General features: G+C 37.2%; 1 protein-coding gene across 2 annotated transcripts in view; it reads right to left on the bottom strand.

The window, feature by feature from the left end:
* The window catches only part of WDR5 (WD repeat domain 5), a 49280-nt gene extending 40034 nt beyond the window's left edge, over positions 1-9246 (bottom strand). For both annotated transcript variants that reach the window (XM_053695773.1, XM_053695774.1), the window contains exon 1: positions 9109-9246. The gene's annotated coding sequence lies outside the window, so the exon portion shown is untranslated. The remainder of the gene's footprint in view (positions 1-9108) is intronic.
* Positions 9247-9761: the final 515 nt, after the last annotated feature.

The raw sequence follows: 9761 nt of genomic DNA, 5'->3' as shown, positions 1-9761 counted from the left end.
CACACACACCTTTGTTGCAGCTTCCCTCTTCTCGATTATACACCTGACTGGGATTGAAATTTCACAAATAGCTTATTTGTGCGCCTTTTACCACTCTTCCTTTACTATATATATATATATATATATATAACCTCTGGCTCCTAACATCTTGGATTATTGTACATATATCTACATACAAACAACCATGTCTGGCATGTAGCTGGTTCCTTAGTCACGCTAGCATATCAATCTGTTCCTTTACACAGAGAGGAAGAAGCTATTAAGTATGATAATACTGCCAATAAACACCAGAAGGGACAGCAGGACTATGTACTCTGGTCACAGTGTGTACAGGTAGGGGAGATGTAATAGTTTTATTTACAGGACATTGGATGGGGTAATAAAGTGAGGCTTTATTCTGTGTGTTCAGTGGCAGAAGTCTCACGCTCTGTGGTGATCTGTAGAAGAGGGAGCAAGAAGGAACAAATGACCCACACCCTGTAATTATCAAAATGCACTGAGATAAGAGGTGGCCATCAAAAGCTTAGAAGTTAGCATAAGAGTCTACCTTGGTTTAGCTTTTAACAAACTGTCTCAAAGTGAACCCGGACAAAACAGTTACTCTTGGTGAGGGGACCCCGGGCATCAAAAATGTAATAATAATACTTGTAATAATGTAATGTAATTCTAATATTATCCAAAAGCACTGATTAATTGCATAATTTAACAAATGTAACGATAATTAGAGCAAAAAAAATAATTAGCTAATTTTACCTTATTTTTGGCTGAAATGTTAGCTAAGATTATAGATGCTTGCTCTTAAAAGTATTAGATTTTTTTCTTTTTAATACCCAACACACATTTAGTGATTTACTGATAAATTACATGCACTCAGATTGTAAGCCAAAGTTGCAATCTATACTGTACTTGTAAATTACTCAAGAAAATATGAACAAAAAATGGTGTACATCTTGAATTCTGCCAGAAGTTGTCTAAAAAAAAAAAGAAAATAATAATAATAATAATAATAATAATAATAATAATAATAATAATATATATACACATATATATATATATATATATATATATATATATATATATATATATATATATATATATATATATATATATATATATATATATATATATATATATATATATATATACATACACACACACACACACACACACACATACATACACATCAATAATGTGGTTAGAAAATTATAGTACAACAGCAGGTGTCAGCCCATCGGAGCTTACGGTATTGTGTTACAACAAATTATATTTTGAGAATTAAAAAATAATTATACTGGTTAATTTTATATGCTCAAACAAGAAGATATTCCAGGAACATATATGTCTTGCCGCAATAATAAAAAGCCTGTTTCATTTTAGAAACTTGTTGTGTTAACTCAAGAGACAAGACAATGTGATGGTAAATCAATTTTCAAATGTACCAGTGGAAACTTAAAGGGACAGTCTACTCCAAAAGTGTTATAGTTTAAAAAGATAGTCAATCCATATATTACCCATTCCCCAGTTTTACACAGTCAACATGGTTATAATACATTTTTTACCTCTGATGACCTTGTATCTAAGCCTCTTCTGACAGCCCCCTGATCACATGGCTATTTATTTATTTATTTATTATCTATAGACTAGCATTTTAGCCAATTAGTGCAGTGTCACACAACTCTACAGGAGAGAGCACAATGTTATCTATATGGCACACATGAATTAGCAGTGTCTTGTGAAAAGCTAATAAAAAAGCATGTGATAAGAGGCTGTCTGTAGTGGCTTAGAAACAGGCAGACATTTAGAGGTATAAATGTTATAAAGTTGTGCAAAGCCGGGGAATGGGAAGTAAAGGCGTTATCTATATTTTTAAACAACAATTTTGGCGTAGACTGTCCCTTTAATATAAGTATCTTGTCATTTTATAAAATTAAATTTTAATGTTGCAGAGTTTGATATTTCCTTTGCCCCCTTCAATTTCCTTTTCTGTAGTGCAGTGGCATAGAACACAGTCCAACCTGCTCTCTAAGTAGGTAATGCGCACTAATCAAAATACATGAGCACACAGGCCCTTCCGGCATTGCAAAGCATTTAGGAGTTGCCCTACATCAAGCTGCCCATTGAAACAGGTGAGTCATGTGGCAACAATCATGATTGGGTAAACGCTACAAATGTAACCAGAAGAAAGAAAAAAATAGGACAAAAGGCAGTATTAAAAACTACTAATGAAAAATATATACAAATTTGTATTGGTATGTTAAAGAATTAACATATATACAGAGTAATAACCTTTTGCAGGACTAAATTCAGGTTGAATATATATTAAAATGTATTCTCCGATAGACTAGAGGAATAGCACTCCTCAGTTAAACTGCATTCCCAAAAGAACGGCTAACTAATATGAATCTACAGTCCCCACAGGACTATTAAACAAACCCAGGGTTAAATTGGTGTAAACTCTCCCCTTTATAAAAACAGATCTGGAATGTTAGTGATATTTTAGATGAAATTTAATTCATCAGTTGTAATTAGGGCTGCAACCAACGATTATTTTCATAATCTATTTTTTCGATTAATATTTCCTGCAGCAGAGAAAGGCTGTTGAGGTGTATAAGTAGGGTTTTGCCAATTTCACCAAAGTGGGATATTTATCTTTGTTAGCTCTTCACCAATGCTAAGTGTTTTCTACCTGGGCAAGGGGCCTCTCAATAAAGTAACCCTTGACTTCATTCTAACATAAAAATATCTTGAATATCTATATGCAATGGTAAATAACCAGCTATAAGGTTAGGGGAAATATCTAGTCCGCTCTAAAAAAATAACAGATATATACTTATAAAGGTTGAATCTGGTACATATCACAATTTATTAAAAATATAAAAAAACAATAAACAAAATCAAAAGCGCTAAGGACTGCATATCAATAACAGGACAAAGCCTTACATATATATTTATACAGTACATATAATCAGCAATAGCAAGCAATACGCTAATAATTGTGCAAACAGATAATAGTGCACATCAATTTAAATAACTCCCATCAATCTAGGGGCAAGGTGTAAACAACAAGCTTGGCATTATATCATGAAAAGCATAGTTCCAAATCACCTGATTTAATATAAACAATCCAAATGATGACTATTATATCTGGGTTGCACATAAGCCAGGGGTAGTTGTAAACGTATCATGTCCTGAAAAAGTGAAAAGTAGACGTCTGTAGATGTCCTTTAGGCTAAGGACATAACCATAAAACACAATACCATGTGCAGGAGCTCATTGGAGTGAAGCAGCTGGTGTTGTGCACAGACCAACTAATCGATTATGAGATTATGAGATTCGTTGACAACTATTTTCATAATCAATTATTATAGATTATGACGATTAGTTGTTGCAGCTCTAGTTGTAATGAAGATCTATAACTTAATTGAATATAGATCTGAAATTCAGATACCCCACGCTAGATCTCACACTTCAAACGTCAATTTTTTTGTGAGCTAACAGTTTGAATTGTTGTCCAATCAGCACTCTAGCTACAACAAAATTGTTTTAATGGGAAAGTGCTGACTGGACAACAATTCAAAGACAAGCGTTCAAGAGCTTTCCTCGGTTCCTGAGGTCTGAAGCAATACTAATCAAACATATTTATATACTCTTTTACTTATCTTACTTGACCTCTCTGCTGCCTTTGACACCGTTGACCACCCCCTCCCTCCTCCTACAGACTCCCAGCTCCCTTGATCTCTGTGACACTGCCCTCTCTTCGATCCACTCATCTCTCTTACAGGTCCTTTTTTGTCTCATTTGCTGGCAGCGACTCCTCTTTAATGCCTCTGTCGATTTAAGTACCCCAAGGCTTTGTCCTGGGTCCTCTACTCTTCTCTATAATTCTTCATTGGGTTAAATTATCACCAGCAATGGACTCGAACATCACATGTGTGCTGATGACACTCAGATCTACCTCTCCACCCCTGCTCTCTCCTCTTCTATCTCATGTCAGTGACTGCTTATCTGGCATTTCTCCTGGATGGCATCTCCCCACCTAAAGATTAACATGTCCAAGACTAAGATTCTTCAAATCCCCCCTCTAACTCTACTCCGGTTTCTAACTTTTTTTTTTTTTTTTTATCAGTTAACGGCACCACTATCTCCCCAAGTGATCCGCTGCCTTGGAGATACACTTGACTCCAATCTGTCCTTCATACCCCACAACTCTCCACATACTGCAGCAACCACCTACACAATATCTCCGAAATTCGTCTATTTCTGAGCAGTGACACCACTAAGCAGCTAATCCACACTGTGGTAATTTCCTGACTCAACTACTGTAATAACCTACTTACTGGTCTTCCTTTATCCCACCTCTCCCCCTTCAATCCGTCTTAAATGCCTCTGTCAGTCTAAACCACCTTTCCCGACGCTCTGTATCTGCTGCATCTTTGTGCAAGTCCTTTCACTGGCTCCCCATTCACAGCAGAATTAAAATTCTCACCATGACCTACAAAGCACTTATTAATGCTGCCTCACTCCACCTGTCCTCACTTGCTGCCCGCTCCCGAAGGTCCAACAACGACCTGCTCCTTGCATCTTCTTCCATCACCTCCTCCAATGCTAGATCGCTGGACTTCTGTTGTGTGGCACCAACCCTCCCCTCTGGAAAACACTTCCTTGTGCTGTCAGACTTTCTCCTAATCTATCCTCCTTTAAAACGCTCCCATTTTTGTTCAGGGAAGCCTACCACCCAACTCAGTAACAAATAAACTCCACTTGCCCTCATCTAACTCTGCACTATCATCATTCTCAACTTTGCAGTCCCCACCTCCTGTTTCTCACCTTCTATATTGTAAGTTTACACAGAAATATTGCCCTCAATTCCTACTATATTTGTTTAATCAATATAGTGGCACCAAACTTCTCTTCTTGACATCTCCAATTCGAAATCAATCCTGAAATGGCCCACTAACCTGGCAGTAAAACATCTATGGGAAACAGCCACAACAAAATAAGGCTGGTCCATAAATGAAACAAAAATATAAAATGAAATGCATTAATTTTATAAGTTCATAATAAAAAGATGAGACTCCAAATTAAATACTACTATATTTTGCATATCATGTTATCGGGGGAACTCTACTATGGAGTAATAGCGTTCAAATAGGAACCAATATTCCCAAAACTCTTCACCATTCTAGAATATCAATAACTCCTGGGGAGAAGCTTTGCAGTTCCTACCAAATCAAGATTTTAAACTGTATTATAGCCTTGGAAATTATCCTATAATTCTCAGTGGATAAACATGTAGCTGTCAGATTACTGAGTAGGTGATCCTTTGTTCAACAGTTTACTATATAAATTACCCAAGGACTAATTTAGTCAACCCCAAGAAAAGTTGTCAAACTTGGAAAGGTCGTCTCTATAATAAAATAGAAAATCCCGCTGTTCTATTGATAGCTCAATCAAAGTGTTAGCAGAGGCTAAGAAAATAATTCTGAATACAAAGTCTAGTACAATGTCCAAGGCTATACGATTAGCTCTGGTCCTGGTCTCTTACAAACAATACACAAGTGTTCCCCTAAAAAGTGTACGGTGGAGCATCCATGCACCTTTCTTCTCTGTGTAGAACAGGCGGTATATGAGGCCACACGATAGAGGAATGTAAATTATTTCAACAGTGCTGGCTGCCAGGAAAACAGCCATAAGATGGCACAACATTGCGCTGTCAAAATAAACACTTTCCACAACCGCCCGGTGTAGCACGGCTTGATCCGTTTCCTTTGCTACACCGAGAGGGAAGGACCTAAGCTTATTGCCCGGAGACTCTGGCTGTATATTGTTCTGACACTACCAACAGCAATGATATACAGTTCTTGTTTTGGGCCTGGAGGTCACCAGCTAGGGTTGTCTATACCGCAGCGCACGGTCTATGGTTACTTCTAGCCTCACTTGCTCCTGAAGCATGAAAAACAGTTTTTCCTGGAGGGTTCTCGTGCAGATGGGCTAGTGATCATAGTGCAGGGACTGGGTATTGATGGTATCCTGCAGCACCTCCTAAAGCTGCACTGTGACCCGGGAGCGACTTCTAGTGCTTAAGAAACCAGTGACAGCCGAGGCGTAGGGATGCAGGCAGAGTTAGACAACATGCATGGTGCACTGAGAGCAGGGCTACAGAGCTGAGATATGGGGAATTGCAGTCACTCAGAGTGAGGACATTAGCGGTTAGCTACAAATTCTGTATATAAAAAAAAAGGTATGTGCCACGCTATAGGGCTCAGTAGAAGCTTATTCACAGGGGTGTTACTCTGCACAATGCGTTATGTACACCGTCTATCTAAACAGGGGTGCTCTGGATACGGAAGGGGACCACATGTTAACTCATTATGCATCATTACTGAAAACCTGAATTACTGAAGTATTTGCAGGCAAGAAAAAAAAATATTAGAGTGGACATTGTACAGAACCACACTAGTTTCAAACTGAATGTGTACCCATTCTAATTCATATTATACAGGAGTAAAATATACAAACCAACAAGCATATATAGGACAAGGCTGTGTTTATGTATAGATTTAAAAGTGCTAGGAGGCATGATTTAAAAAACAGTGTTTAGAAACTTTAAAGTGTGTGTATATATATATATATATATATATATATATATATATATATATATATACATACACACACATAAAATAAGGGAAGAAAAAAGAAAAACATTACTTCAGTTTATATTTTTTACATTAGTTTTTTTAACTTATTTTCTTAAAGGGACACTGAACCCAAATTTTTTCTTTTGTGATTCAGATAGAGCATGAAATTTTAAGCAACTTTCTAATTTACTCTTAACAAATTTTCTTCATTCTCTTGGTATCTTTATTTGAAATGCAAGAATGTAAGTTTAGATGACGGCCCATGTTTGGTGAACAACCTGGGTTGTCCTTGCTGATTAGTAGATAAATTCTTCCATCAATAAAAAAAGTGCTGTCCAGAGTACTGAACAAAAAAAAAACAAAGCTTGGATGACATTTTTTAAATGAAGAAAGCAAGAGAATGAAAAAAAAATTGATAAGAGGAGTAAATTAGAAAGTTGCTTAAAATTGCATGCTCTATCGGAATCACGAAAGAAAAATTTTGGGTTCAGTGTCCCTTTAAGCCACAGTACTGACATGACCAATTTAAATTCTAGATATCAATCTAAGCTTATATTACAAATATTTATGATACATCTGTAGCAACTAACCAAAAACTTACAATCGTCTCAAATCATTACCAAACTACAAATTAAAAATCACCTGTTCTAATGTTGGTAACAATTTAAATGTACATAGATTAATTACATTTTAGAATAGAAACATATTTACAATATACATGTATTGGCAAAAATGCTTCTAATAAAAGTTCACTTTTAGTGTTAACATTGTTCTATGCGCTTAAAGCATAGCTAGATATTGTCAATGCGCCAGCATTTTAAATATTGCAGCTGCTTGGAGCGCCAGTGGGGTTTGTATCATGTCAGCAATTAACAGATTGAGCCATTATCAGATGGTACAAGCACCTTAGGGTCTCTGAACAACTGATATGTTTAAAATGCTGGTGCACAGAGCATACTTAAATACATTTTTGAAACAGCTAAAGCTTTTATTAGAAGCATTATTGCTAATACATTTATATTATAAAAATGCTTCTATTCAAAGCTGAAATGCATCTATGTGGATTCCAATTTTTTGCTAGAATGTCTTTTTAAAATGATTAAGCCGATCGTTTAAAAAAAAAAAACCACTAAAAATAAACTAGTTTATTTCATCACTTATTAAAAAATGGTGTTTAAGTCAGCGGCCGCCAATTGCTTTTCTTCAATGAAGTGACGTTTCCACCTCTAAACCAATAGCTGTGCATGTCATCTGACACATAGCATGGATACTGTTTTAAAGGTAGAAAAGAGCAATGTGCCATGGGCGGTCGGAGCTGCTGACTTTAGGGATTTACTTCAGCAGAGAAAGGGTGAGTTTAGCACCTTTTTTTTTATTAAGTGATTTATTAATTAAACTACAGCTTATTTTTCGTGATAGTAAATCATAGCACTTTTTAAACGCTCAGATTTACATCACTTTAAGGCTTCTAAAACATTGTTTTACGACCCTTGTGTCTTAAAAAGTTGGCCCTCACTGATATAGAAAACCAAATGTTGAAACTAAAATAAGCCAAGTTAAAGGGACACTGAACCCAAATTTTTTTTTTTTTTTTTTTTTTTTTTTTTTTTTGCGTTTCAGAAAGAGCATGCAATTTTAAGTAACTTTCTAATTTACTCCTATTATCAATTTTTCTTAATTCTCTTGCTATCTTTATTTGAAAAAGGCATCTAAGCTTTTTATTGATTTAGTACTCTGGACAGCACTTTTTTATTGGTGGATGAATGTATCCACCAATCAGCAAGAACAACCCAGGTTGTTCACCAAAAATAGGCCAGCATCTAAACTTACATTCTTGCATTTCAAATAAAGATGGCAAGAGAATGAAGAAAATGTGATAATAAGAGTAAATTAGAAAGTTGCTTAAAATGTCGTGCTCTATCTGAATCACGAAAGAAAAGATTTGGGTTCAGTGTCCCTTTAAATACATCATTATTGTTGTAACACAAACCCACAATGTATCATACAAACTAATGGTCAGTAAATGAGACAGCTAAACACTCCATGACTTCACTATAAAGAGGTTGTATTGAGTTCCCAGCTCCCCTTAGTGCAGCACAGAAAGTTGATAAAGTTGTAGCACTTCTGCTGTCACTGAGTGTCACTACAGGGCTCCCCCAATCCCCCTCTCCCAGCCAGGCGGGGGATACAGCTCTACCTCCCGCCTCTCCTCCCCCTCCCTACTCAAAAGATGGCGGGCAGAGAGGAAAAAAACGTCCCCTCTCCCCGGGCTGAGCACACACTGCGGCCCGGGTGCAGAGACCCTGTTCCCTCCCCCTGCTTTACTCTGATACAATGTATCGCGGCCGGCGCTCGTATCCGCGCACACTGCAGGGGGAGGAACGGGACATTTCCTAGCTGCCGACCTATTCCCAACCGCCGCAGCCCAACAACACAAAGCAAAAGAGAGAAATACAAATAAATAAATTACGTTTCCCGTAGCGGCTCCCGTAAGGTACGGACCCTCCGCTGCTTATTATCCCTCAGCCCAGTAGCATAATAGAGGAGGTTCAACCAGAGCCTTGCACACGTGCGCGGCGCGAGGAGTGCTGGGACTTGTAGTCTAGAGGGAGGTGGCCAAGTAAGGATGCCAAAGCGAGGAAAAACTACACTTCCCAGAAGCACATGCTCTCCCTCCTACTTCTTATTGATAAGAAAATTGAGCAGGGTGGGGAGTGATTCACGGTCTAGGGGGGCAGTTGTGACATTTGTTCTTTGAAGAATAGGTGTCTTACCCACTATAGAGCGAGTGTGAGGTGGGGAAGGGTCAAGGGCAGGGTAATAAGAGGGGCTACAGCCCTTACTTGGAGGACAGGCCCTGTGCACTTCTCTTTTTGCTAGGCCTCGTATGAATGACATCAATGGCTGCTGTACCTCCAATAACCTGGTACATTGCAGTGTTATATTTATTCCACAGTAATGCTACGTTATTTAGTCACATCAATAATACATGTTTTATTATATATCTGGTAACTGTGCCAAAATAACATTTTTAATATTTTAATTAAAATACAATTTTATAAAATTACAATGATGGAGGAACACTTTAGTTTTACTCATATAAGAGTAAAGAGTTGTATTAAA

Source organism: Bombina bombina, chromosome 12, assembly GCF_027579735.1.
Source record: "Bombina bombina isolate aBomBom1 chromosome 12, aBomBom1.pri, whole genome shotgun sequence".
Taxonomy (NCBI): Eukaryota; Metazoa; Chordata; class Amphibia; order Anura; family Bombinatoridae; genus Bombina; species Bombina bombina.
The sequence above is the reverse complement of the archived record's forward strand: the minus strand, read 5'-3'. Positions and strand labels throughout refer to the sequence as shown.